This window comes from Peromyscus californicus, unplaced genomic scaffold, assembly GCF_007827085.1.
Source record: "Peromyscus californicus insignis strain IS unplaced genomic scaffold, ASM782708v3 Scaffold_15__1_contigs__length_86483966, whole genome shotgun sequence".
Taxonomy (NCBI): domain Eukaryota; kingdom Metazoa; phylum Chordata; class Mammalia; order Rodentia; family Cricetidae; genus Peromyscus; species Peromyscus californicus.
Genome location: NW_026294447.1, coordinates 24,325,662 through 24,344,224, shown reverse-complemented (window position 1 = coordinate 24,344,224; position 18,563 = coordinate 24,325,662). Strand labels below are relative to the sequence as shown.

Sequence of the window (18,563 nt, the reverse complement as noted above, 5' to 3'; positions counted from 1 at the left end):
GTTTGTTTGTTTTGTCTTATTTAAGTTTCTTTCTTTTTATTTTAGTGTTGCTTTTCTTTTTTAGGTGCCTGTTGTTTTCTAATGAGAGAACAAAAAGAATGTGGATTTGGGTGAGTGAGGAGGTGGGGAGGGGAAACAGTCAGAATATATTATGTGAAAAATATCTATTCTCAAAAAAAAATGCTGGGCGGTGGTGGCGCACGCCTTTAATCCCAGCACTCGGGAGGCAGAGCCAGGCGGATCTCTGTGAGTTCGAGGCCAGCCTGGGCTACAGAGTGAGTTCCAGGAAAGGCGCAAAGCTACACAGAGAAACCCTGTCTCGAAAAAAACAAACAAACAAACAAAAAGAAAGACAAAGAAGGGAGAAAATACCTGGGGCCTGGATCAAGTCAACAGAAGTATATCTAGGGCGAGTGACTTTGAGAGGTGGAAGGTAGGAGAGAAGACACTTCTCTAATTAAATGAAAGGGTGCTGTACTCTGTGCCACTCAGGGACTGACTTACTGGGGTGAGTGGGGATGCAGAAATGACAAACACACAGAAGATCTGGGCTCAGGTTGGCCACGCACTCGACGGAGCCGCACTGACGGCAGCAGCCTGGAAACTCGGCACATTATTTTACACCGCTGAATCGAGGCGGGGGTTCATTACATACAGCTGAGCAAGGAGGTGGGCTGATTGTGTACAGTTGAACAAGGAGGCGCGTTCAGCCAGTTTTAGTAGGTGATGTCCATAGGGAGCAGTCTCAGGATGAAGTCATCCAGGAGGAGGCTGCAGTTGACACATCTGTACACACAACACCCTTTCTCTGACGGGGGCTTTGCCGTGGCCCTGAGCCTGACCTGGCAGCAGATTTACCATTTCCGTTGGTCTGAGATGAGACTCGTGTCAACAATACACAGTCACTCAGGATTTCATTTCCCACATTTACTTACAGTGTGCGGATGGGTTTTGCACAACTCTTTTGTGCAGGTGCACTTGCCTGTGGGTGTGCATGTGGAGGTCAGGGGTCAATGTCCAGGGTCGTCTTCTATCCCTCTCCTCCTTATTTATGATTATTGTTGTTGTTGTTTTAAGACTATTGTAGCCCTGGCTGGCCTAGAATTTCTTATGTGGACCAGGCTGGCCTCAAACTCAGAGATCTGGCTGCCTCTACCTCCAGGGTGCTAGGATTAAATATGTGTGCTACCACATCCAGCTCTCTGCCTTATTTTTTTTGTTGTTTATTTAATTCATTTAAAAATGTATGATTATGGGTATTTTGCATGCATGTATGCCACATATGTTTGTTGCCTGCAGAGGTCTGAAGAGGGATCCCCTGGAACTGGAGTTACAGACACTTGTTAGCCACCACATGGGTGTTGGAAATCAAACCCAAGTCTCCCGTAAGAGTAGCCAGTGCTCTGAACCCCTGGGCCATCTCTTCAGCCCCTCCTCTGCCTTGTGTTTTGAGGCAGGGTCTCTCACTGAACCTGGAGCTCACCACTCCAGCTAGTCATCAAGCCGGTAGAATGCCTGTGTCCACCACCACCAGGAGCTCTGAGACTCCAGATGTGTGCCTCTGTGCCAAGCTTTTATGTAGGTGCTGGGGATCGGAGCTCAAGTTTCCATGCTTTCACAGAACGCACTGTGGCCATCTTCTCGGCTCCAAAATTCTATTTATTTACTGGAGTGCCGTGGTGAACTCATGCCCTAGCATGCATTTGAAGGACAACTTGTAGGATTCAGGTGTCTTCTTCCACCATGAGATACTGGACATTGAACTTGGGTGGTCAAGCTTGACAGCAGGTGCCTTTACCCCCTAAACCATTTTGTTGGCCCCTAACATTTGGGGCCATGTATGGTCTTTTCTCCCCACCCCCCACCCCCCAACACTGCCTTGCTGTGTAGCCCACATTGGCATGAACCTAAGATCCTCCTGCTCCACTTCCCCTCTTCACTACTGGAATCACAAGCATGCACTGCCGTGCCTGACCAGACCGAGACTTTCAAACTAACGATTTATCTGGGGACTGGGGAGATGGCTAAATGCTTAAGAGCATGTACTACTCTCAGTCCCCAGCACCCACATCAGGCAGCTCACAACCACTTACACCTCCTGCTCCAAGGGAACCAAACGGCTCTTCATGCCCCTGTACTCACTCACATACACACAAACACACACACATAATTTATAAAAATAGTAAGAGTAAATAAGTTTTACATTTTATTATTTGATGTGTATGAGTGTTTTGCCTGTATGTATGTCTATGTACCACACTCACGCAAAGCCTGTGGCGGCCAGAGAGGATGTCAAATCCGTGGCATTAGAGTTACAGACCATTGCGAGCTACCGTGTGGGTGCTGGGAGTTAAACTCGGGTCCTCCAGAAGAGTAGCCGGGCTCTTAACCACTGGGCTATCTCTCCAGCCCCTAAAGTAAATCTTATTTAAATAAAAACAACAACTGTTGATTAGGCATGGTGGTGCACTCCTTTAATCCCAGCAAGGGAGACAGAAGCAGGAGCATCTCTTTGAGTTCAAGATAAGCCTGATGATCTACATAACCATTTCCAGATCAGGCAGGGCTATATAATGAGAGCCTGTCACCAAAAGAAGAAGAAAAAAAGATTATTGGTCTGGTATTTGAATATTTTTAAAATATATCCATGGTGTGTTTAAGTTTCTTAAAATTTTTTTCCCTTTCCGGAGCTGAGGACCGAACTCAGGGCCTAGCGCTTGCTACCACTGAGCTAAATCCCCAACCCAAGTTTCTTAAAATTTTTATAGTGTGTATTTGTGTGCTCATGTATGCCCCATATGTGGGTGCCCACAGCAGTCAGACGAAGGGATCATCAGATCCCCTGGAGCTGGAGTTACAGGCTGGTGTAAGCTGTCTGATGTAGCATCTAGGAACCAAACTCAGGTCCTCTGCAAGGACAGACACACATGTACATAAACATGAAATAATTCTAAAAACTGATAAATTTTATACCTTAATTTTTCAATGTTCCTTATCATCTGTTCATAGAATGTGCTCATTAGAGAAAGCTTGCCTCACTCTTCGCTAGTGATAAATAAACCTAGAATTTTCAGGTTATCTGAACAACCACTTTTGATTAAAGAAACATTTAAACCCCCATTAGACCAGGCCTGATGATGCACACATTTGGTCCCAGCACTGGGAATGCAAAGCCAGATGGATCTCTGAATTCCAGGCCAGCCTGGTCTACATAGTGAGTTCCAGGACAGCCAGGGATATAGTGAGACCCTGTCTTAAGTAAATAAACAAACAAAACTCCTGTTAGTAAATGGAAGCTATTTAAGCATAATCTCTTAGTTCCTTTCACCAACAGTATCTAGAGTCAAAGGTGCCTTGTTTTCCCTCATAATAAACATTCTTACTTTGTCTTTTATTGGCAAGTAGATTCAGCTTTCTGAAAGGCCTTCCGGCCATCAGGAAGCATTTATTGAGTGTCTATTTGTAGAACACTATTCAGGCTATCCCAAGTAACTTCAAGGGCACTTTGATAATCCAGCTGGAGACAAACTAGACCTGTGAACTAATAAGCATACAGTGATAAGCAACTGAAGAGCTCATGGGAAGAAAAGAGAAAGATCCAGCAAAAACATTGCCAGAAGTGAAATTTTTTGTTGTTTTTTGTTTTTGTTTGTTTTTTCAAGACAGGGTTTCTCTGTGTAGTTTTGGTGCCTGTCCTGGATCTTGCTCTGTAGACCAGGCTGGCCCCGAACTCCCAGAGATCCGCTTGGCTCTGCCTCCTGAGTGATGGGATTAAAGGCATACGCCACCACTGCCCAGCCAGAAGTGACTTTTAAACTGTGCTTAGATAGAACACATATAAACCTGAATGATCCCTCCACATGCACAATATGTACAGTGAAGTTCTGATATAGGCTTGCTCTACACTCATCTGGATATAGCTCATCCGGATCAAGAATAAAAGGGCCAGCCAGGAGTGGTGGTTCATGCCTTTAATCCCAGCACTCAGGAGGCAGAAGCAGGCGATCTCTGTGAGTACGAGGCCAGCCTGGTCAACAGAGTGGGGTTCTAGGTCAGCCAGAGCTGTAACACAGAGGATCCCTGTCTTGGAAAAAAAAACAAACAAAGCAAAAGAATAAAAGGGCCAGCCGGGCAGTGGTGGCGCACACCTTTAATCCTGGCATTACAGGAGGCAGAGGCAGGCAGATCTCTGTGATTTTGAGGTCCTGGTCTACAGAAAGAGTTCCAGGACAGCCAAGAATATACAGAGAAACTGTCTAAAGAAGAAAGAAGGAAAGATCCACATCAGGGAAGGAAAGAATGAGTACCAACCCCACCACCACACACACATATACACACACACAAACACACACAAATAAATAAAGGTAATAAAAACTTTTCAACAATAAAGAACAGAAGTCAAGAAATCCTTGTAGCATGCCAGGCAGTGGTGGCGCACACCTTTCATCCTGGCACTCTGGAGACAGAAAGCAGGCAGATCTCTGAGTTCAAGGGCAGCCTGGTCTACAGAGTGAGTTCCAGGACAGCCAGGGCTACACAGAGAGACCCTTGTCGTTTCTGTTGCCTAAGAAATCCCAGGCTGGAAACAACTGGATGCACAGATTGGGTGCTGTCTCATGCTTTTATTGTGTTCCTTATATCGACATTTATTTGTAAACTTTCATTTATATAAAACCAGTTTCTGGGGGTTGGAGAGACAGCTCAGCAGTGAGGAGCCCTGGCTGCTCGTACAGACTTGGTTCAGTTTCTAGCACCCACATGGAGGCACAAAGCCATCCGTAACTACAGCCCCAAGGAATTCAGTGCTCTCCTCTGGATCCCCAGGCAATAAATGCATGTGGCACACAGACATATAATGTGGGCAAAACACTTGTACACAGAAAATAAAAATATTTAAAAAGATGTTTCTGGATAACCATGATGACATAAGCCTTTAATCTCAGAAGATGAGGCAGGAGAGCTGCCATAAGGTCAAGGCCAGTCTGGTTTACATAATGAGTACACACACACACACACACACACACACACACATACACACACACATTTTGGGGATGAATACATAATTTTTAAAATAACCCTTTTTGAGACAGGGTCTCACAGTGCAAGCTAGACTGGCCTGGAGCTCAAGCAACCCTCAACCTCTCAAGTCCTGGGATTACAGATGTGACCCGCCCTGCCAAGCTTTGAAAACAACTTACCCCCTTCCTTGCTCTCATTACCGTAAACTGGTTTCTTTTGCAAATGTTCTAGGCACATTTATAACCCTGAGAAGAGTATTTGGGAAGTAACAGCATATAGCTGAAGTCAAGGGACATTAGCTAAATGCCTACCAAGAAACCTGTGTGAGGGCATCGAGGAGCAGATGCGCCGTGAGTGGTAGAAGAGAAGTCTCCAAAGAGAACACGTACGGTGGTTCTACCAACCAAAGAGAACGGACAGTGCAAACGTGTCACCCGTGAGGACAGAGTAGAATCTAAATTTGGCCCTCAGATCAGTAGGCTTTCTTGTGGCATTTCAGCAGAGTAAAGGGAGTAGATGCCAGCTTCAAATGGCTTAAAGGCTGAATGAGAAATAGAGGGCTGGGGATGGAGCTCAGTGGTAGTGATTGTCTAGTAGTTGCAAGGCCTTGGGACTAACTCAGTACCACACACAGAGTACAGCACCTTCCAAACATTCGTGAAGCAGTGTCTTTATTCTCCAGCCTGTCATAAGCTGACAACAGGAAGGGCTTGGTGGCCCTGGCCTGTAATTCCAGCACTTGAGAAGTGGAAACAAGGGAAGTCAGCGCTCAGGTTCATCCTCTGCTACATAGCAAGAGGGAGGCTAGCCTCAACTACATGATGAGACACAAAGTAATTAAAATAAGGGCTGAGAATATAGCTCAGCTGGTAGAGTGCTTGCCTAGCGTTCAAGATTCAATCCCTAGTACTCTATGAACTGGCTATGGTGAAGCATACCTATATCCCAGCACTTGGGAGGTAGCTGCCGTAATGTCAGAAGTTCAAGGTCATCTTCACCAGCTAATTCAAGACTAACTTGGGCTACCCAAGACTCTGACTCAGAATAAACAAACTGACCACAGGGTACTACGCCACAAGATTAGTTCCTAGATTTAGCCATGTGCCACCCACCCTGAGAGCTGGGAAACAACTGGTTAGCCACACAGATCCACTGGTTAGCCACACAGATCCACTGGCCAATCACACAGATTCCCTGGCTAACCACATAGATCCACTGGCTAACCACAGAGATCCACTGGTTAACCACACAGATCCACTGGCCAATCACACAGATTCCCTGGCTAACCACATAGATCCACTGGTTAACCACACAGATCCACTGCTTCATTCCGTAAGGAAGAAAGGGTAAGTAGTCTAGGGGCCTGGAGGCTGGAGAGAAGACTCTAGTTACTGTTCCTTGTAGCTTACTCCTCTGAATATCTCCTAGTATTTTTCTTTTTTATTTCCCTCTTAATATTTTTCATGCTTCAGATTCTTTTTTAGTACCTCTAAGATTGGATTTTTAGCATATGAAATAGTTCCTGGCACATAAGATTATCCAAATGAAAGGTTATCAAATTAATAAACTTGCATTTAAACTGTAGAGAAGCTAAACAGTTCTGGGTTTCTAGATCTTATAGTAGAATATTCCATTTCAATCTCTGGCTATTTGTTTTACTTCTAGTCAGGGGAATATACCTCTTTTTAAAATCGAGGGCCTAGCTGGACAGTGGTGGCACACACCTTTAATCCCAGCACTTAAGAGGCAGAGGCAGGTGGATCTCTAGGTCTACACAGAGAAACCCTGTCTAAAAAAAAATTAAAAAGTCCAGGGCCTTACCATATACTAAACAAGCATCCTGAGCTCTTTGTTTTGCTTATGAGACAGGGTCTCAAAGTCTCAAAGACAGTAGGACACCCCCACCCCCAGCTGAGGACCGAACCCAGGGCCTTGCGCTTGCTAGGCAAGCACTCTACCACTGAGCTAAATTCCCAACCCCAGTGGGACATTTTTATCAGTGGCAATATACACTATCTATGCAGCCAAGGCACAACCTTAGCTAGATACTTTCTTGGGTGCTATTGGCTTTATTTATTTATTTATTTGCTTACTTACTACTTGGTTGAGACATGGTCTTGCTTTGTAGCCCAGGCTGACCTTGAACTCAAGCCAATCCTCTGGCCTCAGCCACTCGTGTGCTAGGATTGTAGGTGAGAGCTATCATGTCTGGCTCTGTTTTGTTTGGAAATAGAATTTTGCTGTGTTGCTCAAGTTGGTCTTGAACTCCTGACTCAAGCAATCCCCCTACCTCAGCCTCCACTGAACTGGGACTACAGGCATTTCCATAGTGCACAGCTGGCCAGATGCTGTTTAACAGCCTAAGGAGCCAGGTATGCCTGGAGTCCAGCATTTAGGAGGTGTCTGCAGAAGAGGAGGAGTAGGGCATGGTATTGCACACCTTTAATTCCAACACCCGAGAGGCAGAGGCAGACCGAGCTCTGTGAGTTCGAGGCCAGCCTGCTCTACCGAGTGAGATCCAGGACAACTAGGGCTACACAGAGAAACCCTGTCTTGAAAAACAAAAGAAGAGGAAGAAGAGGAGGAAGAGGAGAAGGCAGCCTTGAAAAACAGAAGAAGGAGGAGGAGGAGCAAATTCTGTGGCTTGAATGGATGGTTTGGTCAGTTATGTGCAACATCCTCATTTCCCTACAGAAGCTTGCTGAGAAGGAAGATCTGTCTGTGGCCATTACCCAGGTGGGAGGTGTCAGCGCTGCATCAGCTCTGCCATCCTGGCTGCAAACCCCTCAGGGCCGTTCAGAAGTACACGTGAAGAGAGGAGAGGCCACCTGGTCTTCTCTGACTTTATTCAAATGCTTGTTTTTGACATTTTGTCTTATTTTATTATATGAGTGTTTTGCCTGTGTGTATGTACGTATGTGTACCACATACATGCCTGCTATCTGAAGAGTCAGAAAAGGGTGTCACAGCCTTTGGAGCTGAACTTACAGAGGGCTCTGGACCACCATGTTAGTTCTGGAAACCACTGAGCCATTTCTCCAGTCCCCTACTTACTCCTTACAAAGAAAATCTTTTTAAAAAAGGGTCTATCTGTAGAACCCAGACTGTTTAAATATTAATCCTCCTGCCTCCAGATCCCATTGTTGGGATTATGTTTTTACACCCATCTTCAATTGTGAGGTTATAGGTCACGTTGTATCAGATGAAGCTTTTACTCTGGTGAATTCCACATGATTATTAGAAACTACTGGGTGCTGGGCGGCGGTGGTGCGGTGGTGCACGCCTTTAATCCCAGTACTTGGGAGGCAGAGCCAGGCAGATCTGTGAGTTCGAGGCCAGCCTGGTCTATAGAGTGAGATCCAGGACAGGAACCAAAACAACACAGAAAAAAATCTGTCTCGAAAAACCAAAAAAAAAAAAAGAAAAAAGAAAAAAGAAAAGAAACCATTGGGAATGCTGTCTGGAATTTGGATTAATTCTAGGCCTGCTTCCTGTTGTTTTCAGACATCAGATTTGTGATAGTTATTTCTAGAATTTTAAAGCCATTTTCCCAACGCCTTACTCCAAATATGTGTCTTGTAAACCAGGGTCAGAAACACCCTATAGAAGAAAGCCATTTTTAAAAAGAATTTTACTTATGTGTCTGTGCATGTCACGTATGTGTCACTTGGGTGCATTGGTGCCCACAGAGGCCAGAGGAATAGATGCTTGTGGGCTACCCAACATGGGTGCTGGGATCTGAACTCAGCTCCTCTTGAAGAGCAGTACATGCTTTTAGCCACTGAGCAGTCTTCCCAGCCCAAAAGTCATTTTTATGTAAGTTGGGAAGAATTCTAACTGAAGGGGGAAAAAATCACATTTGCCTAGATGAGGCCATTCCACAAGGAGCCTTCAGCAGCCAATGTGCAGACAGAAGGGACTGTGGCCGTCTTTGCCAAGTAAAAATATTGACAGTCTTCCCTTAGAGCCTGTTTTGAACGGTTAGCTAGGATGCCAGACAGACACCTTTAAAATAGGGCTTCACTGACAAGTAGTAGGAAGGTCACCATCAGAAAGAACTCCAGAACAAACTGGCCTTAATGCCATCATCTACCTACTGGAGATACAGACAAGGTGTAGCATCTATCATCTTTAGTACTAAGCCCTAATCAATCCAAATTAAAGGTAAGCATACTCCTACCACCAATTTCCCCACCACTGGCTTTTTTTTTTTTTTTTCAAGACAGGGTCTCACTTTGTCCCTGGCTGGCCTGAGACTCGCTCTGTAGACCAGAATGACCTTGAATTCCAGAGATCCACCTGCCTCTGCCTCCTGAATGTTGGGATTACAGGCATGGGCCAAATACCCAGCTCCAGTCCGGTACTCATGATGGCTCCATGCAATGGCTCAGTCACAAAGCTCCATCAGTAAAGGGGAACCCTGAGTTCTGAGAAGGGGCCTCTGCAGAACTCTTCCTTGCTCCTGTCTACCCATCTCCTACCCCGAGACGATCCAGACTTACCAGAGAGGGAGGTAGGGCTTCTGTCGGCTCATAGAAAGGGTTCTGTGTGACTCCAAAAAAGTTGTTCCCTGAGCAGCATTTGGCTTTAGACCCAAACCCACTCCCAAAAGAATAACAGAAAGGGGCTGGAGAAATGGCTTAGCAGTTAAGAGCACTTGCAGCAGATTTGGGTTCAAATTCTAGCACCATATGATGGCTAACAACCATCTGTAACTCCAGTTCCGGGGGGCCTGATGCCCTTTTCTGGCCTCCAAGGGCACCAGGCACTCATGTGGTACACAGACATAATACAGGCAAAACATCCACACACATGAAATAGAAATAAATAATTTTTAAAAAATCATAACGAAGTCCCTATTAGCCCCTCTCCCAAGATCTACCAGCTGATATTCTGTTACTAGAGTAGAAAGGCTTTTAACAAAACCCTCATGCTCAATGAACCTTGGTTAAAAGTCTGGCGAATGCTAAAAGTAATGCTTTCAGGAGGCCGTGGAGCAGAAAGGGTGGGTCCTTACGTGAGTGGGTGGACGCTGAGGAGTAGCTGGCAGCTGTGACTTCACTTGCTCTGAGAACCAAAACTTACTTCACCACCCTAAATTGGTGGCAGACTGTCCCATCTAGGGTGGGGAACGGCTCAGGATTAGACGTGACCGCCAGTGCAGCACATACAATGAAAACAGAACTGTTCAGAGAAGATTAGCACGGCCCCCGTTGAAGAATGGCATGCGAATTCAGGACGTGGTCCTTAGTTTTTCTAGATGGTGTGTTCGAAAGCCTAGAACAGAGCCTAACAACCAACAGAAGCAGTGTGTCACCGCCCACCTCTCAGGACAGCCCACTGGACAAACAGAAGCTGTTTCTGTGTGTGAGATAGGTGGGGGCCTGTGCCTCGGCATTCACGTGAAGGTCAGAGAAGTTCTGGCATTGATTCTCTCATTTGCCCTTTCCATGGGTTCTTGGGATCAAACTTGCATCACCGGGCTTGTATCGTCAAGCAGCAAGCACCTTTACTCAGTGTGTCAGCTTTTGTGTTCTTTCCTTTTCAGATTGGTTTATTTTATGAGTGTGAGTATAACTATTTTATGTGTGTATTTTGCCTGTGTGCATGTGTGTGTGTGTGTATGCTTCATGTTCATGCAATGTCCACAGAGGCCAGAAGAGGACATTGGATCTCCCAGAACTGGAGCTACAGTTGTGAGCTGCTCTGTGGTGCTAGGAACCAAACCCGGGTCCTCTAGAATAGCCAGTGCTCTTAACCTCCAAGGCGTCTCCCCAGTCCCCAAGTTGAGCCTTTTTTTTGGGGGGGGGGGGCGGGTTCCGAGACAGGGTTTCTCTGTATGGCTTTGGAACCTGTCCTGGGACTCGCTCTGTAGACCAGGTTGGCCTCGAACTCAGAGATCCACCTGGCTCTGCCTCCCGGGTGCTGGGATTAAAGGTGTGCTGCGTCACCACGGTCTGGCTAAATTGAGCCGTTTTTATCATCTCCTAAAAGACTTTTAGCTGGACGGTGGTGGCTCACACCTTTGATCCTAGCACTCAGGAGGCAGAGGCAGTTGGATCTCTGTGAACTGAGGCCAGCCTGGTCTACAGAGTGAGTTCCAGGACAGGCAGGGCTGTTACACAGAACCCCTGTCTCAACAAAACAAAACAACAACAACAAAAGGGATTTTCTAACAGATTTGCTTAAGAGACATTAAGTCACACAAAGAAGAATTTAGCTAAGGGAGTGCTGTTTCCAAAATACTCCAAAGGTGAATAGTATGCTCCCAGGCCTGTTAGAGCCAAGGGAGGTTTAGGACACTAGGATGCAAATGTTTGCTCACCAATTGACTGTCATTAGGCTCCATTCCCATTCCCATAACAAAAAAGAGACAGCCCTACCTTAACAACCTGTATTTCTATCAGAGAATTTACACCTATGAGCAATTTAAGGGAGCAGGGCAAAGAGAGAACCATTGAGTCTTGGCCTACCATAAAGCCTTCCCCTCCAGTTTTTTTCCTTAAGAAAGACATAATTTGGGGGCTAGAAAGATGGCTCAGCAGTTCAGAGCACTGGCTGCTCTTCCAGAGGACCTGGGTTCAGTTTCCAGCACCTACGGTGGCTCACAACCTCCTGTCACTGCAGTTCAAGGGGAATCAGACTCCCTGTTCTGACCTCCATGGGTACAAGGCATGCCTTTGCGCACAGACATCCATGCGAGCAAAACACCCATACATATAAAAATAAAATGATTTTTAAAAATGAAAAAAAAAAAGAGCCGGGCGGTGGTGGCACACGCCTTTAATCCCAGCACTCGGGAGGCAGAGCCAGGCGGATCTCTTTGAGTTCGAGGCCAGCCTGGGCTACCAAGTGAGTCCCAGGAAAGGCACAAAGCTACACAGAGAAACCCTGTTTCGAAAAACCAAAAAAAAAAAAAGAAAAAAAAAAAAGAAAAGCGTAATTCTGCCAGGTGAGTAACAACTATTCAACACAGAACAACTGTGTACTTAAAATAATTCTAACAATATGTGATACCTGTGCTGTGTAAATCTCCCATCTGCCTAAGCAGCCAGACCAGCAGTTTCCTGTCTCTGTTTAAATTGTTCAAGTGTGACCTGGGGCCAGGATTTGAAAGAAATTTTAGGACGACAGTGTTTGCGGAATGCATAAAGCCAAAGTGTACATAAGTTAGTAGAGTCTATTCATGGCAGGCTCCTCTTCGAGCAGTAGCCAAAGCAGGGTGTGCACTATACTACAAAGCTTTCCCTCTATTAGTTTCCAAGTGTGAGGAGTGATTGCTCATTGGGATGGCATATTAATGCGAATTCCAGAACACCAGGAGGATGGAACTTACTGGCCAGCCAGTCTAGCTGAATGAGTGAGAGATTCTGACTCAAAAACTAAGGGGCCAGTGAGATGGTCCTGCCAACAGGACCCAGGAGCTGAGTCCAATTCCCAGGACCCACATGGTGGAAAGAGAGAAAAAGAATGGATTCTCACAAGTTGTTCTCTGACCCTTCACCCCGTGCACTGTGGTACATGTGCACACAAATGTGCGCCCACAAATACACATTTTTTTTTTAATGAGGTGGAGAGCTATTGAGGAAAACACTTTATTTTGACCTGTGGTCCCATATGCACACGCGCGCGCGCACACACACACACACACACACACACACACACACACACACACGAGACCGTCCAAGTCAAAGAATTAAAATCCATTCTCCCCCAAGAAGCATAGTTACCAAAGGGTCCTAAGAAGATGAGATAGGAATGTTGGGCCAGCAAGATGGCTCATCAGGTGAAGGTGCTTGCCCCCAAGCCTTACGGCCTGGGACCCATGAGATAAAAGAGAACTCACACCCACAAGTTGACCTCTGACTTCCACACGTGCCATGACACATGCCTGCCCACATACATGCACACAAATAAGCAAATAAACCTAGTAAAAATTCAGTAAGCCAGTGAATATGACAGTCACAAAGGAGCACAGCCAATCCACTCAACTTGTCAAGTTTAATCAGATTGAAAAATAGTGAATGAAACCCACTGTGGTGGCACAAGTCCAGAGTCTAAAGTCATCTTTGGTTACGTCGTGAGTTCAAGTCCAGCCTGGGCTACACGAGAGCCTGTCTCAAAACAAACAACAGAAAACTAGACCCTTCCACTCCTCACTGGCTGTAGTTTAACTCCACAGCAGAACGGGCATGAGAAGTGTGAGCTGCCCATTGCACATCCCTGTGGGGAGCTCCTCTCATCAGGGTGAGATTCGCCACGGCTAAGAAACCAAGCCCTGGCCTTCAGTTCATCACGAGAACAGTCTTGCCACCGCTACGGAAAAGGGGGAGAGGAGTGTGTCTCACCCTCAGGTTAATGGGAGAGCTGGAAACATTTCATTTAAAGCAGAATCGCCTGCTCCTGTCCCTCCAGGCCCCGGTTTCCAGTGGGGGTGGGGTGGAGATTTGAACAGCTGCGCATTTCCAACATAGTATTCCCTACATGGTGTCAAGTGACTGGGAACGGAGCTCCAGCCACTCGGGATGACTTACTCAACCCCTTAGTCACCAGCTGCTCAGAGGCAACCATGAGAAGCTTTTGTTTGTGTTTCTGTGTGAAGGAAAAAGGGACAAGGAACAGCAGATACCCAGACACTGTCACACTGGGCCTCATTTTTCCTCTCAAAAGCGTCCATATAAATATATATATATATATGGATGCCTTTTTTACTTAAAATTTTATTTAATAATGAACTCTTTTCAAAACAAATTATACAAGACAGAGCAGCTGGTTGGGAGTTGTTATTGCTACCATTGTCTTTTTTTTTTCTTAAAAACAAAAAACTTTTCATACAATATATTTGATCATGATTTACCCTCCCCCAGTTCCTCAGATCCTCCCTACCTCCCTACTCACCCAACTGTATGTTCTTTCTCTCTTTATATATACATACATTATATATGAATATAAATTCTTAAATACATATAATTATGTGTGCATGTGTGGTTAAAAATAGAATATATACTGTATTACAGCTCTACATTATTTCTAAATAGTTGTCTAGAAAGTTCCTTTTCCCCTTCACTATTAGAAAAAAAGTTACACATGGATGCATTCTAATCATAAAATATTTTTAAATTATAGAAGTATACACAGCCAATCAATCTTCCATTACTGCCCTCATTCAACCTCCCTCTCCCGTGACCCTGCCCCTACACACAAATAAAAACACCACCACCCCGACTTTGGGAGCTTTCGAACAGAAGACAGATGAGTCACTAACCGTGAACCCCACTGTGGACGCGGCCCTACCTGTGAACCCCACTGTGGACGCAGCCCTGTGGAGTGCTAAGGAACACCTGGGCAGACCGTCTGAATATAGATCAGATGGCTCTCGGGAGACGACATGGGAGCCAATAATCCCTGAGATTGTTTCTCTGGGCCGTTGCCACTAGCTAGCTGCTCTCCCTCGGCAGGCAACCCTAGTCTCCCCAGACAGAAATAGGCACCATGACAGAGCTGTGGACCGAGACTGTGTGTGCAAAGCACGAGCAAGTCACACTGGAAGGACTCCAGCAGTTACTAGCTTTCTGCCCTCCTCCATGCGCACTGTATCAGAGGATTTATTTCTAAAGAAGTTCTAACTAAGGCTGGCGGTGGTGGCGCACGCCTTTAATTCCAGCACTCAGGAGGCAGAGGCAGGTAGATCTCTGTGAGTTCGAGGTCAGCCTGGTCTACAGAGCAAGTTTCAGGACAGCCAGGGCTACACAGAGAAACCCTGAGGGGTTTGGGGGGACGGGGGGCGGGGAGGAAGTTCTGACTCTTTCTGGGGGTTTGCAGGAAAATGATAATCCCATACATACCCTGTATAAAAAGTGAAAAGAGGTGTGCACATGTTCCCACCACGACGCTGCCCTGTATAAAAAGTGAAAAGAGGTGTGCACATGTTCCCACCACGACGCTCGGAGCATGGCAGGACACAACTTACCCAGTAGTACACATTTCACTAGGGCACAGGGGAATAAATAGATGTAAGCAGGCCTTCTGCTCAGAAATGAGTGCTTAGAATTCAGAAGTCCGGGTTGGGGATTTAGCTCAGTGGTAGAGCGCTTGCCTAGCAAGTGCAAGGCCCTGGGTTCGATCCTCAGCTCCAAAAAAAAAAAAAAAGAGAATTCAGAAATCCTGGTAATTAAGCTTATGTTATCTCCTGAAAACCTATACAGTTCAGTAACTGATTCAAAGAAGCTGCTAAATAACCGAGGATGCTCCGTTCCTCAGGAGAACTCTGTTTTTAAAAAAAAAAACTAAACGTTTTTTGTTGTTGTTTTGTTTTTTGTTTTTGTTTTTTGAGACAGGGTTTCTCTGTGTAGCTTTAGCACCTTTCCTGGAACTCACTCTGTAGCCCAGGCTGGCCTTGAACCCACAGAGATCCGCCTGGCTCTGCCTCCCCAGTGCTGGGATTAAAGGTGGGCGCCACCACCGCCCGGCCCACTTGTTTTTTTGTGTTTTTTTTTTTTTTTTTAAAGACAGAGTCTTTCTGTGTAGCCCTGGCTGTCTCAGAAGTCCTAGGAACCTGCATTGTAGACCAGACTGGCCTTGAACTCACAGAGATCCTACTGCCTCTGCCTCCTGGAGCTGGGATTAGTGTGCTACCACACCCAGTGTTAAAAAGTAGACTTTCTAGATAGCACTTTTAGGGTGATGGCAATACTGAGCTGTGGGAACAGATACCTCATATACCACTACCCCCATGCAGCAACATCCCACACCAGAGTGGAACAGGGTTTCGTTCCGTGTCCTTGTCACTCAACACTCAAGCTCACATTCGAGTTCATCTTTAGTAATACAATCGCAGGTGAAGGGCCTGGGCTACAGAGTGAGACCTTATCTCAAAGACAGACAGACAGACAGACAGACAGATCTGCCCTGAGCTCTATCTACCCACCATCACCCCTTCCTAAGCCCTGGCAACCCCTCATCTTGTCTATTAGCTCCACAGTTTTGCCTTTTTCCTAAAGTATAGTTGGAATCAGAGCATGCAGCTTTGACTTCTTTTATTAATGGGTATTTCAGGTGCCCTATGTCTTTTCATGGCTTCATATCTCATTTCTTTTTAGTGCTGAATCAATATTCCACTGTCTCGGTATACTGCAATTTATCCCCTCAACTGTGAAGGACATTTGGCAGGGAGTGTTGTCCAGACGGTCTCATATAGCCCACGATGACCTCTACTCCTAATACTCCAGCCTCTACCCCCCGAGGGTGGGGAGTGATTGCAGAGGTGTATCCCCGGACCTGGCAAGACATCTTTCTTGTGTGTGTGCGCATGTATGTGAACATATGTGTGTGTGTATATGTGTGTGAGTAAGGTGTAAGTGTGTGTAGTGTATACACACGTGTGTGACAGTGCACGTGCATTATTTTTTAAGACAGTGTTTTTCAGTGAACCTGGAGTTAGGCTGACAACCAGCAAGCCCCACCAATCCCCGTCTCCACTCCCAACAGTGAGGGCATGCTCTGATTTTTTGTTTTGTTTTGGCTTTTGATTTTTCGACACAGGGTTTCTCTGTTTAGCTCTGGCTGTCCTGGAACTCGCTCTATAGACCAGGCTGGCCTTGAACTCAGAGATCTGCCTGCCTCTGCCTCCCGAGTGCTCTGATTTTGATATGGCGCTGGATCCAAACTCAGGTCTTTACGATTGCACCGCCTCTCTAGCCCTTTTGAGATAGGATCTCTCTCCGTAGTCCCAGCTGACCTCAGAGGCACTTTATAGCCAACATTGGCTTTGATCTACCTGAGCCTCCTCAATGTCGGAATTACAGGTCAGTTGCCAGCACACCCGGCCAGATGCATCTTTTACAAATATTTTCCTGCAGTCTGTGGCTTGCCTTCTCATTCTCTGGGAATTATTTTTAAATTATTTGTTTAATGTTAATTAACACACCCCAAGTCCACTCTAAGGTCCAGTAGGCAAGCTCGTATAGTAAAGCCAAAGTATCTTGCTGAGGACTAAAGCTGTCCTCTCAAGCCTGGAGGAATCCATGGCTGTCTTCCACAGTGTCTAAGGCCAAGCCTGCCCTCTAGCGGCTACCTCGGCAAAGCCAAGCACCACCGAAGCTTTAGACTCAAACGTTTCAGGTAGTTACAATTTGTATCTCTGGTAGAAAGCAGAGAAATTATTATTATTATTTTTAGTGCCAAATTCATTCTTTAGTCATAAGTGTACCTGAGATACTTGTTTGTTTGTTTCTTTCTTTCTTTCTTTCGAGACAGGGTTTCTGTGTTGCCCTGGCTCCTGGAACTCGCTCTGCAGACCAGGCTGGCCTTGAACTCAGAGATCCACCTGCCTCTGCCTCCTGAGTGCTGGAATTAAAGGTGTGCGCCACCACTGGCTTGCTTTTTTTTTTTTTAATACTGGAATTTTTTAAATAGGATTTTAATTTTTTTCATTTTTTTTCTGTGAATGAGTGTTTTTGCCTGTGTGTACCCCATGTGTACAATGCTTTCACAGGTCAGAAGAGGGGTCAGATCCCCTGGGACTGGAGTTACAGATGGCGGTAATGAGTTACACACGAGCTGCCGTGTGAGTGCTGGGAATTGAACCCTAGTCCTAACTGCTGAGCTCTCTCTCCAGCCCCAGAGCTTACATCTTGAAAATAAACTTTTTTCTTCTCAGGTATAGGAACACAGGCCTACAATCCCAGCAACCTGGGAGGCCTAGGCGGGAGAATCAAAAGTTCATGTCTTTCAGAATATATTGTATACAATTTTTTTCAATTGAAAAAACGTTGAAGGCCTATGTGGGCAACTTAGCAAGATCTTGTATCAAAAAAAAAAAAAGTCAAGAGTACTAGGGGTGTGGGTCAGTGGTAGAGTTGCATTCATAAGGCCCAGGGTTCAGTCCCTAGCACCACAAAAAAGAAGATATACTTTGTATTGAATAATACACAGGATATCTTTGTATGACTCTCCATGAGTCTATGATTATCTCACATGAAGTGACTTGGGCTGGGCACAGGGATACATATCTATAATCCTTCCCATGTGGGAGGTAAGAGACAAGGAGAATCAGAAGTCCAAAATTATCCTGAGCTACGTAGTGAATGTGAGTGAGGCTGTCCTGGACGATATGAGACCATGTCTCAAAACAAAACAATCGGGTGTGGTGGCTCAGGCTTATAATCTCACCACAGAGTGAGCTGAAGCAGGGGATAACTGAGCTTGAGGCTGACCTGAGCTGTAGATAGTGAATTCTAGGTCAGCATGGACTGAGACCTTATCTCAAAATAAAATAAAATAAGTAAATAAAAACAGAATAAATGAACAAAAACAGGGGGGGGGGAAGGCCAAGAGAGGTGGATTACTGAATAAATGTTTGTGACATAAACCTGAGGACCCGGAAGTAAAAAGCCAATACAGTGGTACACATCTGTAACCCCAGCACTCTAGTGCACATCTGTCACCCCAGCACTCCTGGTGCATATCTGCAACCCCAGCACTCTAGTGCACATCTGTCACCCCAGCACTCCTGGTGCACATCTGTCACCCCAGCACTCCTGGTG

At 45.8% G+C, this 18,563-nt stretch overlaps 1 non-coding gene across 1 annotated transcript; it reads left to right on the top strand.

Moving 5' to 3' along the window:
• The first annotated feature begins 10,167 nt into the window (after nt 1-10,167).
• Nucleotides 10,168-10,274, top strand: LOC128111307 (U6 spliceosomal RNA). Its single transcript, XR_008218570.1, has one exon. It is a non-coding gene; the product is annotated as a U6 spliceosomal RNA (small nuclear RNA).
• Nucleotides 10,275-18,563: the final 8,289 nt, after the last annotated feature.